Source organism: Perissodus microlepis, chromosome 12, assembly GCF_051167445.1.
Source record: "Perissodus microlepis isolate ML-2025 ecotype Zambia chromosome 12, ASM5116744v1, whole genome shotgun sequence".
Classification (NCBI taxonomy): Eukaryota; Metazoa; Chordata; class Actinopteri; order Cichliformes; family Cichlidae; genus Perissodus; species Perissodus microlepis.
In genome coordinates, this window is record NC_140472.1 from 36162716 (window position 1) to 36179775 (window position 17060).

A 17060-nucleotide genomic window follows, 5' to 3' on the forward strand; every position below is an offset into this window, starting at 1 on the left:
CTACACTTTGTCCGTACTTGCTGTATGATCAAAATAGGGAAGGGGCACGAATCCTGAAATCTGCAAAGCGCCCAGGAGCTGGCTAAGAGACTAAGGCGGCTCGCTGACAATCCACTGTCATGCTAACGTGACTGAATGCCATCAGCCTTAGAGACAGACTGAGGAGACTGGACATCCAAGGGACTGTGGACTAGAGCCACTGCTAATTCACATTGAATGAAGCCAACTGAGGGAGGTGGTTCTAATCAATATGCTTACCGACCTCCTCCCCTTGGTTTTCAGTGTAGGGCAAGTGGGCCATTAGGAATGTTGCTATTCTGGAAGCAGAACGTCTTTCTGCTACTATATTAGCAGACCATTCTCTTTAACATGACCTGTGCAACAAGACCACGTGGTGAACTAAAGTGAATACTCAGCCAAAGAAGAGCATTGCATCATGCCTGCTTTGGCAGCCAATCTTACACTGACAAGATGCATCAACATAAGCAGAAAGAGCTCTCGACGAGGATGGGATTCGAACCCACGCGTGCACAGCACAATGGATTAGCAGTCCATCGCCTTAACCTCTCGGCCACCTCATCTGCCCCACGCTGCTCTTTGCCAGTAGCATTGGGAATTTACGAGGGATAATGTGTGAGCTGATCGCTGGTGTATGGACGCAGGGAGATTGACTCCAGATCCCCGACGAGGGGCTGCGTAACACTTTGGTAGAAGCCTGGAGTGATGCTGGCTTCTTCTTTGAGCCTGTTCTTCTTGGGGGTTGCCAGAGTGGATCGTCTGCCTCCATCTCACCCTGCCCCTAGCATTCTCCTCTGTCACACCAACCCTCTGCATGTCCTACTTGGCTACGTCTATGAACGTTGTCTTTGGTCTTTCTCTTATTCTCCTGCCCAGCAGCTCCGTATTTAACACCCTTTTCCCAGTATATCTTATATCCCTCCTCTGCACATGCGCAAATCACCTCAGCCTTGCTGGCCTAACGTCGTCTGCAAACGGCTCTACCCCAGCTGTCCCTCGCACATGGTCATTTCGCATCTGTTCCATCCTGGACACTCCCAAGCAAAAGCTTAGCATCTTCAACTCTGCAGACTCCATCTGTGCCACACATCAGAGCAGCTCTCACTACCGTCTTCTAAAGCTTGCCTTTCGCACTTGCTGCTATCCTTGTGTGACAAATCACCCCTGAATTTGCTCTCCACCCACGCCCAATGGATTGGCTACACACTTGGCTCGGGGTCTCCTCGCGGACGTGCAAAAGGGTCCTGGAGAATGCGGGTATCGATCCCGCTGCCTCTCACATGCAAAGCGAGCGCTCTACCATTTGAGCTAATTCCCCATTGAGGGTTGAGCACTGCAGCTTCATCGTACCATACGGAGCTTCAGCTCAGGTGGATCTAATCACAACACCTCCCTTTCAATGTTTTCTGGGCATGTCAACTACAACAAGACCCTTTGGTGCAATCGTAACTCACACGAGACATTTCCGAGCGATTCAAGTCTGGGCCCTACGCAGTACGCCAGGAGAGTTTCACTGGAAGCCCCTTTCAGCTGCTTCTGGAGAAAACAGATGTCAGACTGGGCCGGGGGACTCTTTGCTGCCATCGGCCATTATTGTGAGGGTAAGAGGGGAGACAATCACTTCATATGGTCAAACATTGATGAGGTTTGAAGCCAGCGTTAACCTGATAGTACCTGAAAGGTAGTGAGCGGAGAAGTGCAAATAAACCTGGGGTGTCCAACTCCAGGCCTCGAGGGCCGGTGTCCTGCAGGTTTTAGATATCACCCTGGGTCAACACACCTGAATCCAATGATTAGTTCATTACCAGGCCTCTGGAGAACTTCAAGAAATATTGAGGAGGTAATTTAGCCATTTGAATCCCCTATGATGGATAAAGAATACATCTGAAACCTGCAGAACACCGGCCCTCGAGGCCTGGAGTTCGACACCTGTGAAATAAAGATTTGCCAAAGGAAGCCACATGCATTCAATTGGGACACTGACTAGCAAAGTGTCAAATGGAGAATGCGGGCATCGATCCCGCTACCTCTCGCATGCTAACCGAGCGCTCTACCATTTGAGCTAACTCCCCTGTGCCACATGTCTTACTTATTACAGTCTACACTTTGTCCATACTGGCTGTATGATCAAAATAGGGAAGGGGCACAAATCCTGAAATCTGCAAAGCGCCCAGGAGCTGGCTAAGAGACTAAGGCGGCTCGCTGACAATCCTCTGTCATGCTAACGTGACTGAATGCCATCAGCCTTAGAGACAGACTGAGGAGACTGGACATCCAAGGGACTGTGGACTAGAGCCACTGCTAATTCACATTGAATGAAGCCAACTGAGGGAGGTGGTTCTAATCAATATGCTTACCGACCTCCTCCCCTTGGTTTTCAGTGTAGGGCAAGTGGGCCATTAGGAATGTTGCTATTCTGGAAGCAGAACGTCTTTCTGCTACTATATTAGCAGACCATTCTCTTTAACATGACCACGTGGTGAACTAAAGTGAATACTCAGCCAAAGAAGAGCATTGCATCATGCCTGCTTTGGCAGCCAATCTTACACTGACAAGATGCATCAACATAAGCTGAAAGAGCTCTCGACGAGGATGGGATTCAAACCCACGCGTGCACAGCACAATGGATTAGCAGTCCATCGCCTTAACCTCTCGGCCACCTCATCTGCCCCACGCTGCTCTTTGCCAGTAGCATTGGGAATTTACGAGGGATAATGTGTGAGCTGATCGCTGGTGTATGGACGCAGGGAGATTGACTTCAGATCCCCGACGAGGGGCTGCGTAACACTTTGGTAGAAGCCTGGAGTGATGCTGGCTTCTTCTTTGAGCCTGTTCTTCTTGGGGGTTGCCAGAGTGGATCGTCTGCCTCCATCTCACCCTGCCCCTAGCATTCTCCTCTGTCACACCAACCCTCTGCATGTCCTACTTGGCTACGTCTATGAACGTTGTCTTTGGTCTTTCTCTTATTCTCCTGCCCAGCAGCTCCGTATTTAACACCCTTTTCCCAGTATATCTTATATCCCTCCTCTGCACATGTGCAAATCACCTCAGCCTTGCTGGCCTAACGTCGTCTTCAAACGGCTCAACCCCAGCTGTCCCTCGCACATGGTCATTTCGCATCTGTTCCATCCTGGACACTCCCAAGCAAAAGCTTAGCATCTTCAACTCTGCAGACTCCATCTGTGCCACACATCAGAGCAGCTCTCACTACCGTCTTCTAAAGCTTGCTTTTCGCACTTGCTGCTATCCTTGTGTGACAAATCACCCCTGAATTTGCTCTCCACCCACGCCCAATGGATTGGGTACACACTTGGCTCGGGGTCTCCTCGCGGACGTGCAAAAGGGTCCTGGAGAATGCGGGTATCGATCCCGCTGCCTCTCACATGCAAAGCGAGTGCTCTACCATTTGAGCTAATTCCCCATTGAGGGTTGAGCACTGCAGCTTCATCGTGCCATACGGAGCTTCAGCTCAGGTGGATCTAATCACAACACCTCCCTTTCAATGTTTTCTGGGCATGTCAACTACAACAAGACCCTTTGGTGCAATCGTAACTCACACGAGACATTTCCGAGCGATTCAAGTCTGGGCCCTACGCAGTACGCCAGGAGAGTTTCACTGGAAGCCCCTTTCAGCTGCTTCTGGAGAAAACAGATGTCAGACTGGGCCGGGGGACTCTTTGCTGCCATCGGCCATTATTGTGAGGGTAAGAGGGGAGACAATCACTTCATATGGTCAAACATTGATGAGGTTTGAAGCCAGCGTTAACCTGATAGTACCTGAAAGGTAGTGAGCGGAGAAGTGCAAATAAACCTGGGGTGTCCAACTCCAGGCCTCGAGGGCCGGTGTCCTGCAGGTTTTAGATATCACCCTGGGTCAACACACCTGAATCCAATGATTAGTTCATTACCAGGCCTCTGGAGAACTTCAAGAAATATTGAGGAGGTAATTTAGCCATTTGAATCCCCTATGATGGATAAAGAATACATCTGAAACCTGCAGAACACCGGCCCTCGAGGCCTGGAGTTCGACACCTGTGAAATAAAGATTTGCCAAAGGAAGCCACATGCATTCAATTGGGACACTGACTAGCAAAGTGTCAAATGGAGAATGCGGGCATCGATCCCGCTACCTCTCGCATGCTAAGCGAGCGCTCTACCATTTGAGCTAACTCCCCTTTGCCACATGGCTTACTTATTACAGTCTACACTTTGTCCGTACTTGCTGTATGATCAAAATAGGGAAGGGGCACGAATCCTGAAATCTGCAAAGCTCCCAGGAGCTGGCTAAGAGACTAAGGCGGCTCGCTGACAATCCACTGTCATGCTAACGTGACTGAATGCCATCAGCCTTAGAGACAGACTGAGGAGACTGGACATCCAAGGGACTGTGGACTAGAGCCACTGCTAATTCACATTGAATGAAGCCAACTGAGGGAGGTGGTTCTAATCAATATGCTTACCGACCTCCTCCCCTTGGTTTTCAGTGTAGGGCAAGTGGGCCATTAGGAATGTTGCTATTCTGGAAGCAGAACGTCTTTCTGCTACTATATTAGCAGAACATTCTCTTTAACATGACCTGTGCAACAAGACCACGTGGTGAACTAAAGTGAATACTCAGCCAAAGAAGAGCATTGCATCATGCCTGCTTTGGCAGCCAATCTTACACTGACAAGATGCATCAACATAAGCTGAAAGAGCTCTCGACGAGGATGGGATTCGAACCCACGCGTGCACAGCACAATGGATTAGCAGTCCATCGCCTTAACCTCTCGGCCACCTCATCTGCCCCACGCTGCTCTTTGCCAGTAGCATTGGGAATTTACGAGGGATAATGTGTGAGCTGATCGCTGGTGTATGGACGCAGGGAGATTGACTCCAGATCCCCGACGAGGGGCTGCGTAACACTTTGGTAGAAGCCTGGAGTGATGCTGGCTTCTTCTTTGAGCCTGTTCTTCTTGGGGGTTGCCAGAGTGGATCGTCTGCCTCCATCTCACCCTGCCCCTAGCATTCTCCTCTGTCACACCAACCCTCTGCATGTCCTACTTGGCTACATCTATGAACGTTGTCTTTGGTCTTTCTCTTATTCTCCTGCCCAGCAGCTCCGTATTTAACACCCTTTTCCCAGTATATCTTATATCCCTCCTCTGCACATGCGCAAATCACCTCAGCCTTGCTGGCCTAACGTCGTCTGCAAACGGCTCTACCCCAGCTGTCCCTCGCACATGGTCATTTCGCATCTGTTCCATCCTGGACACTCCCAAGCAAAAGCTTAGCATCTTCAACTCTGCAGACTCCATCTGTGCCACACATCAGAGCAGCTCTCACTACCGTCTTCTAAAGCTTGCTTTTCGCACTTGCTGCTATCCTTGTGTGACAAATCACCCCTGAATTTGCTCTCCACCCACGCCCAATGGATTGGGTACACACTTGGCTCGGGGTCTCCTCGCGGACGTGCAAAAGGGTCCTGGAGAATGCGGGTATCGATCCCGCTGCCTCTCACATGCAAAGCGAGCGCTCTACCATTTGAGCTAATTCCCCCTTGAGGGTTGAGCACTGCAGCTTCATCGTGCCATACGGAGCTTCAGCTCAGGTGGATCTAATCACAACACCTCCCTTTCAATGTTTTCTGGGCATGTCAACTACAACAAGACCCTTTGGTGCAATCGTAACTCACACGAGACATTTCCGAGCGATTCAAGTCTGGGCCCTACGCAGTACGCCAGGAGAGTTTCACTGGAAGCCCCTTTCAGCTGCTTCTGGACAAAACAGATGTCAGACTGGGCCGGGGGACTCTTTGCTGCCATCGGCCATTATTGTGAGGGTAAGAGGGGAGACAATCACTTCATATGGTCAAACATTGATGAGGTTTGAAGCCAGCGTTAACCTGATAGTACCTGAAAGGTAGTGAGCGGAGAAGTGCAAATAAACCTGGGGTGTCCAACTCCAGGCCTCGAGGGCCGGTGTCCTGCAGGTTTTAGATATCACCCTGGGTCAACACACCTGAATCCAATGATTAGTTCATTACCAGGCCTCTGGAGAACTTCAAGAAATATTGAGGAGGTAATTTAGCCATTTGAATCCCCTATGATGGATAAAGAATACATCTGAAACCTGCAGGACACCGGCGCTCGAGGCCTGGAGTTCGACACCTGTGAAATAAAGATTTGCCAAAGGAAGCCACATGCATTCAATTGGGACACTGACTAGCAAAGTGTCAAATGGAGAATGCGGGCATCGATCCCGCTACCTCTCGCATGCTAAGCAAGCGCTCTACCATTTGAGCTAACTCCCCTGTGCCACATGTCTTACTTATTACAGTCTACACTTTGTCCATACTGGCTGTATGATCAAAATAGGGAAGGGGCACAAATCCTGAAATCTGCAAAGCGCCCAGGAGCTGGCTAAGAGACTAAGGCGGCTCGCTGACAATCCTCTGTCATGCTAACGTGACTGAATGCCATCAGCCTTAGAGACAGACTGAGGAGACTGGACATCCAAGGGACTGTGGACTAGAGCCACTGCTAATTCACATTGAATGAAGCCAACTGAGGGAGGTGGTTCTAATCAATATGCTTACCGACCTCCTCCCCTTGGTTTTCAGTGTAGGGCAAGTGGGCCATTAGGAATGTTGCTATTCTGGAAGCAGAACGTCTTTCTGCTACTATATTAGCAGACCATTCTCTTTAACATGACCACGTGGTGAACTAAAGTGAATACTCAGCCAAAGAAGAGCATTGCATCATGCCTGCTTTGGCAGCCAATCTTACACTGACAAGATGCATCAACATAAGCTGAAAGAGCTCTCGACGAGGATGGGATTCAAACCCACGCGTGCACAGCACAATGGATTAGCAGTCCATCGCCTTAACCTCTCGGCCACCTCATCTGCCCCACGCTGCTCTTTGCCAGTAGCATTGGGAATTTACGAGGGATAATGTGTGAGCTGATCGCTGGTGTATGGACGCAGGGAGATTGACTTCAGATCCCCGACGAGGGGCTGCGTAACACTTTGGTAGAAGCCTGGAGTGATGCTGGCTTCTTCTTTGAGCCTTTTCTTCTTGGGGGTTGCCAGAGTGGATCGTCTGCCTCCATCTCACCCTGCCCCTAGCATTCTCCTCTGTCACACCAACCCTCTGCATGTCCTACTTGGCTACGTCTATGAACGTTGTCTTTGGTCTTTCTCTTATTCTCCTGCCCAGCAGCTCCGTATTTAACACCCTTTTCCCAGTATATCTTATATCCCTCCTCTGCACATGTGCAAATCACCTCAGCCTTGCTGGCCTAACGTCGTCTTCAAACGGCTCAACCCCAGCTGTCCCTCGCACATGGTCATTTCGCATCTGTTCCATCCTGGACACTCCCAAGCAAAAGCTTAGCATCTTCAACTCTGCAGACTCCATCTGTGCCACACATCAGAGCAGCTCTCACTACCGTCTTCTAAAGCTTGCTTTTCGCACTTGCTGCTATCCTTGTGTGACAAATCACCCCTGAATTTGCTCTCCACCCACGCCCAATGGATTGGGTACACACTTGGCTCGGGGTCTCCTCGCGGACGTGCAAAAGGGTCCTGGAGAATGCGGGTATCGATCCCGCTGCCTCTCACATGCAAAGCGAGTGCTCTACCATTTGAGCTAATTCCCCATTGAGGGTTGAGCACTGCAGCTTCATCGTGCCATACGGAGCTTCAGCTCAGGTGGATCTAATCACAACACCTCCCTTTCAATGTTTTCTGGGCATGTCAACTACAACAAGACCCTTTGGTGCAATCGTAACTCACACGAGACATTTCCGAGCGATTCAAGTCTGGGCCCTACGCAGTACGCCAGGAGAGTTTCACTGGAAGCCCCTTTCAGCTGCTTCTGGAGAAAACAGATGTCAGACTGGGCCGGGGGACTCTTTGCTGCCATCGGCCATTATTGTGAGGGTAAGAGGGGAGACAATCACTTCATATGGTCAAACATTGATGAGGTTTGAAGCCAGCGTTAACCTGATAGTACCTGAAAGGTAGTGAGCGGAGAAGTGCAAATAAACCTGGGGTGTCCAACTCCAGGCCTCGAGGGCCGGTGTCCTGCAGGTTTTAGATATCACCCTGGGTCAACACACCTGAATCCAATGATTAGTTCATTACCAGGCCTCTGGAGAACTTCAAGAAATATTGAGGAGGTAATTTAGCCATTTGAATCCCCTATGATGGATAAAGAATACATCTGAAACCTGCAGAACACCGGCCCTCGAGGCCTGGAGTTCGACACCTGTGAAATAAAGATTTGCCAAAGGAAGCCACATGCATTCAATTGGGACACTGACTAGCAAAGTGTCAAATGGAGAATGCGGGCATCGATCCCGCTACCTCTCGCATGCTAAGCGAGCGCTCTACCATTTGAGCTAACTCCCCTGTGCCACATGTCTTACTTATTACAGTCTACACTTTGTCCGTACTTGCTGTATGATCAAAATAGGGAAGGGGCACGAATCCTGAAATCTGCAAAGCGCCCAGGAGCTGGCTAAGAGACTAAGGCGGCTCGCTGACAATCCACTGTCATGCTAACGTGACTGAATGCCATCAGCCTTAGAGACAGACTGAGGAGACTGGACATCCAAGGGACTGTGGACTAGAGCCACTGCTAATTCACATTGAATGAAGCCAACTGAGGGAGGTGGTTCTAATCAATATGCTTACCGACCTCCTCCCCTTGGTTTTCAGTGTAGGGCAAGTGGGCCATTAGGAATGTTGCTATTCTGGAAGCAGAACGTCTTTCTGCTACTATATTAGCAGACCATTCTCTTTAACATGACCTGTGCAACAAGACCACGTGGTGAACTAAAGTGAATACTCAGCCAAAGAAGAGCATTGCATCATGCCTGCTTTGGCAGCCAATCTTACACTGACAAGATGCATCAACATAAGCTGAAAGAGCTCTCGACGAGGATGGGATTCAAACCCACGCGTGCACAGCACAATGGATTAGCAGTCCATCGCCTTAACCTCTCGGCCACCTCATCTGCCCCACGCTGCTCTTTGCCAGTAGCATTGGGAATTTACGAGGGATAATGTGTGAGCTGATCGCTGGTGTATGGACGCAGGGAGATTGACTTCAGATCCCCGACGAGGGGCTGCGTAACACTTTGGTAGAAGCCTGGAGTGATGCTGGCTTCTTCTTTGAGCCTGTTCTTCTTGGGGGTTGCCAGAGTGGATCGTCTGCCTCCATCTCACCCTGCCCCTAGCATTCTCCTCTGTCACACCAACCCTCTGCATGTCCTACTTGGCTACGTCTATGAACGTTGTCTTTGGTCTTTCTCTTATTCTCCTGCCCAGCAGCTCCGTATTTAACACCCTTTTCCCAGTATATCTTATATCCCTCCTCTGCACATGTGCAAATCACCTCAGCCTTGCTGGCCTAACGTCGTCTTCAAACGGCTCAACCCCAGCTGTCCCTCGCACATGGTCATTTCGCATCTGTTCCATCCTGGACACTCCCAAGCAAAAGCTTAGCATCTTCAACTCTGCAGACTCCATCTGTGCCACACATCAGAGCAGCTCTCACTACCGTCTTCTAAAGCTTGCTTTTCGCACTTGCTGCTATCCTTGTGTGACAAATCACCCCTGAATTTGCTCTCCACCCACGCCCAATGGATTGGGTACACACTTGGCTCGGGGTCTCCTCGCGGACGTGCAAAAGGGTCCTGGAGAATGCGGGTATCGATCCCGCTGCCTCTCACATGCAAAGCGAGTGCTCTACCATTTGAGCTAATTCCCCATTGAGGGTTGAGCACTGCAGCTTCATCGTGCCATACGGAGCTTCAGCTCAGGTGGATCTAATCACAACACCTCCCTTTCAATGTTTTCTGGGCATGTCAACTACAACAAGACCCTTTGGTGCAATCGTAACTCACACGAGACATTTCCGAGCGATTCAAGTCTGGGCCCTACGCAGTACGCCAGGAGAGTTTCACTGGAAGCCCCTTTCAGCTGCTTCTGGAGAAAACAGATGTCAGACTGGGCCGGGGGACTCTTTGCTGCCATCGGCCATTATTGTGAGGGTAAGAGGGGAGACAATCACTTCATATGGTCAAACATTGATGAGGTTTGAAGCCAGCGTTAACCTGATAGTACCTGAAAGGTAGTGAGCGGAGAAGTGCAAATAAACCTGGGGTGTCCAACTCCAGGCCTCGAGGGCCGGTGTCCTGCAGGTTTTAGATATCACCCTGGGTCAACACACCTGAATCCAATGATTAGTTCATTACCAGGCCTCTGGAGAACTTCAAGAAATATTGAGGAGGTAATTTAGCCATTTGAATCCCCTATGATGGATAAAGAATACATCTGAAACCTGCAGAACACCGGCCCTCGAGGCCTGGAGTTCGACACCTGTGAAATAAAGATTTGCCAAAGGAAGCCACATGCATTCAATTGGGACACTGACTAGCAAAGTGTCAAATGGAGAATGCGGGCATCGATCCCGCTACCTCTCGCATGCTAAGCGAGCGCTCTACCATTTGAGCTAACTCCCCTGTGCCACATGGCTTACTTATTACAGTCTACACTTTGTCCGTACTTGCTGTATGATCAAAATAGGGAAGGGGCACGAATCCTGAAATCTCCAAAGCGCCCAGGAGCTGGCTAAGAGACTAAGGCGGCTCGCTGACAATCCACTGTCATGCTAACGTGACTGAATGCCATCAGCCTTAGAGACAGACTGAGGAGACTGGACATCCAAGGGACTGTGGACTAGAGCCACTGCTAATTCACATTGAATGAAGCCAACTGAGGGAGGTGGTTCTAATCAATATGCTTACCGACCTCCTCCCCTTGGTTTTCAGTGTAGGGCAAGTGGGCCATTAGGAATGTTGCTATTCTGGAAGCAGAACGTCTTTCTGCTACTATATTAGCAGAACATTCTCTTTAACATGACCTGTGCAACAAGACCACGTGGTGAACTAAAGTGAATACTCAGCCAAAGAAGAGCATTGCATCATGCCTGCTTTGGCAGCCAATCTTACACTGACAAGATGCATCAACATAAGCTGAAAGAGCTCTCGACGAGGATGGGATTCGAACCCACGCGTGCACAGCACAATGGATTAGCAGTCCATCGCCTTAACCGCTCGGCCACCTCATCTGCCCCACGCTGCTCTTTGCCAGTAGCATTGGGAATTTACGAGGGATAATGTGTGCGCTGATCGCTGGTGTATGGACGCAGGGAGATTGACTCCAGATCCCCGACGAGGGGCTGCGTAACACTTTAGTAGAAGCCTGGAGTGATGCTGGCTTCTTCTTTGAGCCTGTTCTTCTTGGGGGTTGCCAGAGTGGATCGTCTGCCTCCATCTCACCCTGCCCCTAGCATTCTCCTCTGTCACACCAACCCTCTGCATGTCCTACTTGGCTACGTCTATGAACGTTGTCTTTGGTCTTTCTCTTATTCTCCTGCCCAGCAGCTCCGTATTTAACACCCTTTTCCCAGTATATCTTATATCCCTCCTCTGCACATGCGCAAATCACCTCAGCCTTGCTGGCCTAACGTCGTCTGCAAACGGCTCTACCCCAGCTGTCCCTCGCACATGGTCATTTCGCATCTGTTCCATCCTGGACACTCCCAAGCAAAAGCTTAGCATCTTCAACTCTGCAGACTCCATCTGTGCCACACATCAGAGCAGCTCTCACTACCGTCTTCTAAAGCTTGCCTTTCGCACTTGCTGCTATCCTTGTGTGACAAATCACCCCTGAATTTGCTCTCCACCCACGCCCAATGGATTGGCTACACACTTGGCTCGGGGTCTCCTCGCGGACGTGCAAAAGGGTCCTGGAGAATGCGGGTATCGATCCCGCTGCCTCTCACATGCAAAGCGAGCGCTCTACCATTTGAGCTAATTCCCCATTGAGGGTTGAGCACTGCAGCTTCATCGTGCCATATGGAGGTTCAGCTCAGGTGGATCTAATCACAACACCTCCCTTTCAATGTTTTCTGGGCATGTCAACTACAACAAGACCCTTTGGTGCAATCGTAACTCACACGAGACATTTCCGAGCGATTCAAGTCTGGGCCCTACGCAGTACGCCAGGAGAGTTTCACTGGAAGCCCCTTTCAGCTGCTTCTTGAGAAAACAGATGTCAGACTGGGCCGGGGGACTCTTTGCTGCCATCGGCCATTATTGTGAGGGTAAGAGGGGAGACAATCACTTCATATGGTCAAACATTGATGAGGTTTGAAGCCAGCGTTAACCTGATAGTACCTGAAAGGTAGTGAGCGGAGAAGTGCAAATAAACCTGGGGTGTCCAACTCCAGGCCTCGAGGGCAGGTGTCCTGCAGGTTTTAGATATCACCCTGGGTCAACACACCTGAATCCAATGATTAGTTCATTACCAGGCCTCTGGAGAACTTCAAGAAATATTGAGGAGGTAATTTAGCCATTTGAATCCCCTATGATGGATAAAGAATACATCTGAAACCTGCAGGACACCGGCCCTCGAGGCCTGGAGTTCGACACCTGTGAAATAAAGATTTGCCAAAGGAAGCCACATGCATTCAATTGGGACACTGACTAGCAAAGTGTCAAATGGAGAATGCGGGCATCGATCCCGCTACCTCTCGCATGCTAAGCGAGCGCTCTACCATTTGAGCTAACTCCCCTGTGCCACATGTCTTACTTATTACAGTCTACACTTTGTCCATACTGGCTGTATGATCAAAATAGGGAAGGGGCACAAATCCTGAAATCTGCAAAGCGCCCAGGAGCTGGCTAAGAGACTAAGGCGGCTCGCTGACAATCCTCTGTCATGCTAACGTGACTGAATGCCATCAGCCTTAGAGACAGACTGAGGAGACTGGACATCCAAGGGACTGTGGACTAGAGCCACTGCTAATTCACATTGAATGAAGCCAACTGAGGGAGGTGGTTCTAATCAATATGCTTACCGACCTCGTCCCCTTGGTTTTCAGTGTAGGGCAAGTGGGCCATTAGGAATGTTGCTATTCTGGAAGCAGAACGTCTTTCTGCTACTATATTAGCAGACCATTCTCTTTAACATGACCTGTGCAACAAGACCACGTGGTGAACTAAAGTGAATACTCAGCCAAAGAAGAGCATTGCATCATGCCTGCTTTGGCAGCCAATCTTACACTGACAAGATGCATCAACATAAGCTGAAAGAGCTCTCGACGAGGATGGGATTCGAACCCACGCGTGCACAGCACAATGGATTAGCAGGCCATCGCCTTAACCTCTCGGCCACCTCATCTGCCCCACGCTGCTCTTTGCCAGAAGCATTGGGAATTTACGAGGGATAATGTGTGAGCTGATCGCTGGTGTATGGACGCAGGGAGATTGACTCCAGATCCCCGACGAGGGGCTGCGTAACACTTTGGTAGAAGCCTGGAGTGATGCTGGCTTCTTCTTTGAGCCTGTTCTTCTTGGGGGTTGCCAGAGTGGATCGTCTGCCTCCATCTCACCCTGCCCCTAGCATTCTCCTCTGTCACACCAACCCTCTGCATGTCCTACTTGGCTACGTCTATGAACGTTGTCTTTGGTCTTTCTCTTATTCTCCTGCCCAGCAGCTCCGTATTTAACACCCTTTTCCCAGTATATCTTATATCCCTCCTCTGCACATGCGCAAATCACCTCAGCCTTGCTGGCCTAACGTCGTCTGCAAACGGCTCTACCCCAGCTGTCCCTCGCACATGGTCATTTCGCATCTGTTCCATCCTGGACACTCCCAAGCAAAAGCTTAGCATCTTCAACTCTGCAGACTCCATCTGTGCCACACATCAGAGCAGCTCTCACTACCGTCTTCTAAAGCTTGCCTTTCGCACTTGCTGCTATCCTTGTGTGACAAATCACCCCTGAATTTGCTCTCCACCCACGCCCAATGGATTGGCTACACACTTGGCTCGGGGTCTCCTCGCGGACGTGCAAAAGGGTCCTGGAGAATGCGGGTATCGATCCCGCTGCCTCTCACATGCAAAGCGAGCGCTCTACCATTTGAGCTAATTCCCCATTGAGGGTTGAGCACTGCAGCTTCATCGTGCCATACGGAGCTTCAGCTCAGGTGGATCTAATCACAACACCTCCCTTTCAATGTTTTCTGGGCATGTCAACTACAACAAGAGCCTTTGGTGCAATCGTAACTCACACGAGACATTTCCGAGCGATTCAAGTCTGGGCCCTACGCAGTACGCCAGGAGAGTTTCACTGGAAGCCCCTTTCAGCTGCTTCTGGAGAAAACAGATGTCAGACTGGGCCGGGGGACTCTTTGCTGCCATCGGCCATTATTGTGAGGGTAAGAGGGGAGACAATCACTTCATATGGTCAAACATTGATGAGGTTTGAAGCCAGCGTTAACCTGATAGTACCTGAAAGGTAGTGAGCGGAGAAGTGCAAATAAACCTGGGGTGTCCAACTCCAGGCCTCGAGGGCTGGTGTCCTGCAGGTTTTAGATATCACCCTGGGTCAACACACCTGAATCCAATGATTAGTTCATTACCAGGCCTCTGGAGAACTTCAAGAAATATTGAGGAGGTAATTTAGCCATTTGAATCCCCTATGATGGATAAAGAATACATCTGAAACCTGCAGGACACCGGCCCTCGAGGCCTGGAGTTCGACACCTGTGAAATAAAGATTTGCCAAAGGAAGCCACATGCATTCAATTGGGACACTGACTAGCAAAGTGTCAAATGGAGAATGCGGGCATCGATCCCGCTACCTCTCGCATGCTAAGCGAGCGCTCTACCATTTGAGCTAACTCCCCTGTGCCACATGTCTTACTTATTACAGTCTACACTTTGTCCATACTGGCTGTATGATCAAAATAGGGAAGGGGCACAAATCCTGAAATCTGCAAAGCGCCCAGGAGCTGGCTAAGAGACTAAGGCGGCTCGCTGACAATCCTCTGTCATGCTAACGTGACTGAATGCCATCAGCCTTAGAGACAGACTGAGGAGACTGGACATCCAAGGGACTGTGGACTAGAGCCACTGCTAATTCACATTGAATGAAGCCAACTGAGGGAGGTGGTTCTAATCAATATGCTTACCGACCTCCTCCCCTTGGTTTTCAGTGTAGGGCAAGTGGGCCATTAGGAATGTTGCTATTCTGGAAGCAGAACGTCTTTCTGCTACTATATTAGCAGACCATTCTCTTTAACATGACCTGTGCAACAAGACCACGTGGTGAACTAAAGTGAATACTCAGCCAAAGAAGAGCATTGCATCATGCCTGCTTTGGCAGCCAATCTTACACTGACAAGATGCATCAACATAAGCTGAAAGAGCTCTCGACGAGGATGGGATTCGAACCCACGCGTGCACAGCACAATGGATTAGCAGGCCATCGCCTTAACCTCTCGGCCACCTCATCTGCCCCACGCTGCTCTTTGCCAGAAGCATTGGGAATTTACGAGGGATAATGTGTGAGCTGATCGCTGGTGTATGGACGCAGGGAGATTGACTCCAGATCCCCGACGAGGGGCTGCGTAACACTTTGGTAGAAGCCTGGAGTGATGCTGGCTTCTTCTTTGAGCCTGTTCTTCTTGGGGGTTGCCAGAGTGGATCGTCTGCCTCCATCTCACCCTGCCCCTAGCATTCTCCTCTGTCACACCAACCCTCTGCATGTCCTACTTGGCTACGTCTATGAACGTTGTCTTTGGTCTTTCTCTTATTCTCCTGCCCAGCAGCTCCGTATTTAACACCCTTTTCCCAGTATATCTTATATCCCTCCTCTGCACATGCGCAAATCACCTCAGCCTTGCTGGCCTAACGTCGTCTGCAAACGGCTCTACCCCAGCTGTCCCTCGCACATGGTCATTTCGCATCTGTTCCATCCTGGACACTCCCAAGCAAAAGCTTAGCATCTTCAACTCTGCAGACTCCATCTGTGCCACACATCAGAGCAGCTCTCACTACCGTCTTCTAAAGCTTGCCTTTCGCACTTGCTGCTATCCTTGTGTGACAAATCACCCCTGAATTTGCTCTCCACCCACGCCCAATGGATTGGCTACACACTTGGCTCGGGGTCTCCTCGCGGACGTGCAAAAGGGTCCTGGAGAATGTGGGTATCGATCCCGCTGCCTCTCACATGCGAAGCGAGCGCTCTACCATTTGAGCTAATTCCCCATTGAGGGTTGAGCACTGCAGCTTCATCGTGCCATACGGAGCTTCAGCTCAGGTGGATCTAATCACAACACCTCCCTTTCAATGTTTTCTGGGCATGTCAACTACAACAAGACCCTTTGGTGCAATCGTAACTCACACGAGACATTTCCGAGCGATTCAAGTCTGGGCCCTACGCAGTACGCCAGGAGAGTTTCACTGGAAGCCCCTTTCAGCTGCTTCTGGACAAAACAGATGTCAGACTGGGCCGGGGGACTCTTTGCTGCCATCGGCCATTATTGTGAGGGTAAGAGGGGAGACAATCACTTCATATGGTCAAACATTGATGAGGTTTGAAGCCAGCGTTAACCTGATAGTACCTGAAAGGTAGTGAGCGGAGAAGTGCAAATAAACCTGGGGTGTCCAACTCCAGGCCTCGAGGGCCGGTGTCCTGCAGGTTTTAGATATCACCCTGGGTCAACACACCTGAATCCAATGATTAGTTCATTACCAGGCCTCTGGAGAACTTCAAGAAATATTGAGGAGGTAATTTAGCCATTTGAATCCCCTATGATGGATAAAGAATACATCTGAAACCTGCAGGACACCGGCCCTCGAGGCCTGGAGTTCGACACCTGTGAAATAAAGATTTGCCAAAGGAAGCCACATGCATTCAATTGGGACACTGACTAGCAAAGTGTCAAATGGAGAATGCGGGCATCGATCCCGCTACCTCTCGCATGCTAAGCGAGCGCTCTACCATTTGAGCTAACTCCCCTGTGCCACATGTCTTACTTATTACAGTCTACACTTTGTCCATACTGGCTGTATGATCAAAATAGGGAAGGGGCACAAATCCTGAAATCTGCAAAGCGCCCAGGAGCTGGCTAAGAGACTAAGGCGGCTCGCTGACAATCCTCTGTCATGCTAACGTGACTGAATGCCATCAGCCTTAGA

At 50.1% G+C, this 17060-nt stretch overlaps 21 non-coding genes across 21 annotated transcripts; all 21 read right to left on the reverse strand.

Annotated features, from left to right (window-relative positions):
* Window positions 1–499: 499 nt before the first annotated feature.
* Window positions 500–581, reverse strand: trnas-gcu (transfer RNA serine (anticodon GCU)). The gene has a single exon. It is a non-coding gene; the product is annotated as a tRNA-Ser (tRNA).
* Window positions 582–1263: 682 nt separating this feature from the next.
* Window positions 1264–1336, reverse strand: trnaa-ugc (transfer RNA alanine (anticodon UGC)). The gene has a single exon. It is a non-coding gene; the product is annotated as a tRNA-Ala (tRNA).
* Window positions 1337–2602: 1266 nt separating this feature from the next.
* On the reverse strand, window positions 2603–2684 carry trnas-gcu (transfer RNA serine (anticodon GCU)). Its single transcript has one exon. It is a non-coding gene; the product is annotated as a tRNA-Ser (tRNA).
* A 682-nt stretch (window positions 2685–3366) lies between these two features.
* trnaa-ugc (transfer RNA alanine (anticodon UGC)) lies at window positions 3367–3439 on the reverse strand. The gene has a single exon. It is a non-coding gene; the product is annotated as a tRNA-Ala (tRNA).
* Window positions 3440–4120: 681 nt separating this feature from the next.
* trnaa-agc (transfer RNA alanine (anticodon AGC)) lies at window positions 4121–4193 on the reverse strand. The gene has a single exon. It is a non-coding gene; the product is annotated as a tRNA-Ala (tRNA).
* Window positions 4194–4719: 526 nt separating this feature from the next.
* On the reverse strand, window positions 4720–4801 carry trnas-gcu (transfer RNA serine (anticodon GCU)). Its single transcript has one exon. It is a non-coding gene; the product is annotated as a tRNA-Ser (tRNA).
* A 682-nt stretch (window positions 4802–5483) lies between these two features.
* On the reverse strand, window positions 5484–5556 carry trnaa-ugc (transfer RNA alanine (anticodon UGC)). Its single transcript has one exon. It is a non-coding gene; the product is annotated as a tRNA-Ala (tRNA).
* Window positions 5557–6822: 1266 nt separating this feature from the next.
* On the reverse strand, window positions 6823–6904 carry trnas-gcu (transfer RNA serine (anticodon GCU)). Its single transcript has one exon. It is a non-coding gene; the product is annotated as a tRNA-Ser (tRNA).
* A 682-nt stretch (window positions 6905–7586) lies between these two features.
* On the reverse strand, window positions 7587–7659 carry trnaa-ugc (transfer RNA alanine (anticodon UGC)). The gene has a single exon. It is a non-coding gene; the product is annotated as a tRNA-Ala (tRNA).
* Window positions 7660–8340: 681 nt separating this feature from the next.
* Window positions 8341–8413, reverse strand: trnaa-agc (transfer RNA alanine (anticodon AGC)). Its single transcript has one exon. It is a non-coding gene; the product is annotated as a tRNA-Ala (tRNA).
* A 526-nt stretch (window positions 8414–8939) lies between these two features.
* Window positions 8940–9021, reverse strand: trnas-gcu (transfer RNA serine (anticodon GCU)). The gene has a single exon. It is a non-coding gene; the product is annotated as a tRNA-Ser (tRNA).
* Window positions 9022–9703: 682 nt separating this feature from the next.
* trnaa-ugc (transfer RNA alanine (anticodon UGC)) lies at window positions 9704–9776 on the reverse strand. The gene has a single exon. It is a non-coding gene; the product is annotated as a tRNA-Ala (tRNA).
* A 681-nt stretch (window positions 9777–10457) lies between these two features.
* On the reverse strand, window positions 10458–10530 carry trnaa-agc (transfer RNA alanine (anticodon AGC)). The gene has a single exon. It is a non-coding gene; the product is annotated as a tRNA-Ala (tRNA).
* A 526-nt stretch (window positions 10531–11056) lies between these two features.
* trnas-gcu (transfer RNA serine (anticodon GCU)) lies at window positions 11057–11138 on the reverse strand. Its single transcript has one exon. It is a non-coding gene; the product is annotated as a tRNA-Ser (tRNA).
* A 682-nt stretch (window positions 11139–11820) lies between these two features.
* trnaa-ugc (transfer RNA alanine (anticodon UGC)) lies at window positions 11821–11893 on the reverse strand. Its single transcript has one exon. It is a non-coding gene; the product is annotated as a tRNA-Ala (tRNA).
* Window positions 11894–12574: 681 nt separating this feature from the next.
* trnaa-agc (transfer RNA alanine (anticodon AGC)) lies at window positions 12575–12647 on the reverse strand. Its single transcript has one exon. It is a non-coding gene; the product is annotated as a tRNA-Ala (tRNA).
* Window positions 12648–13173: 526 nt separating this feature from the next.
* Window positions 13174–13255, reverse strand: trnas-gcu (transfer RNA serine (anticodon GCU)). Its single transcript has one exon. It is a non-coding gene; the product is annotated as a tRNA-Ser (tRNA).
* A 682-nt stretch (window positions 13256–13937) lies between these two features.
* trnaa-ugc (transfer RNA alanine (anticodon UGC)) lies at window positions 13938–14010 on the reverse strand. Its single transcript has one exon. It is a non-coding gene; the product is annotated as a tRNA-Ala (tRNA).
* Window positions 14011–14691: 681 nt separating this feature from the next.
* Window positions 14692–14764, reverse strand: trnaa-agc (transfer RNA alanine (anticodon AGC)). Its single transcript has one exon. It is a non-coding gene; the product is annotated as a tRNA-Ala (tRNA).
* A 526-nt stretch (window positions 14765–15290) lies between these two features.
* On the reverse strand, window positions 15291–15372 carry trnas-gcu (transfer RNA serine (anticodon GCU)). Its single transcript has one exon. It is a non-coding gene; the product is annotated as a tRNA-Ser (tRNA).
* Window positions 15373–16808: 1436 nt separating this feature from the next.
* Window positions 16809–16881, reverse strand: trnaa-agc (transfer RNA alanine (anticodon AGC)). The gene has a single exon. It is a non-coding gene; the product is annotated as a tRNA-Ala (tRNA).
* Window positions 16882–17060: the final 179 nt, after the last annotated feature.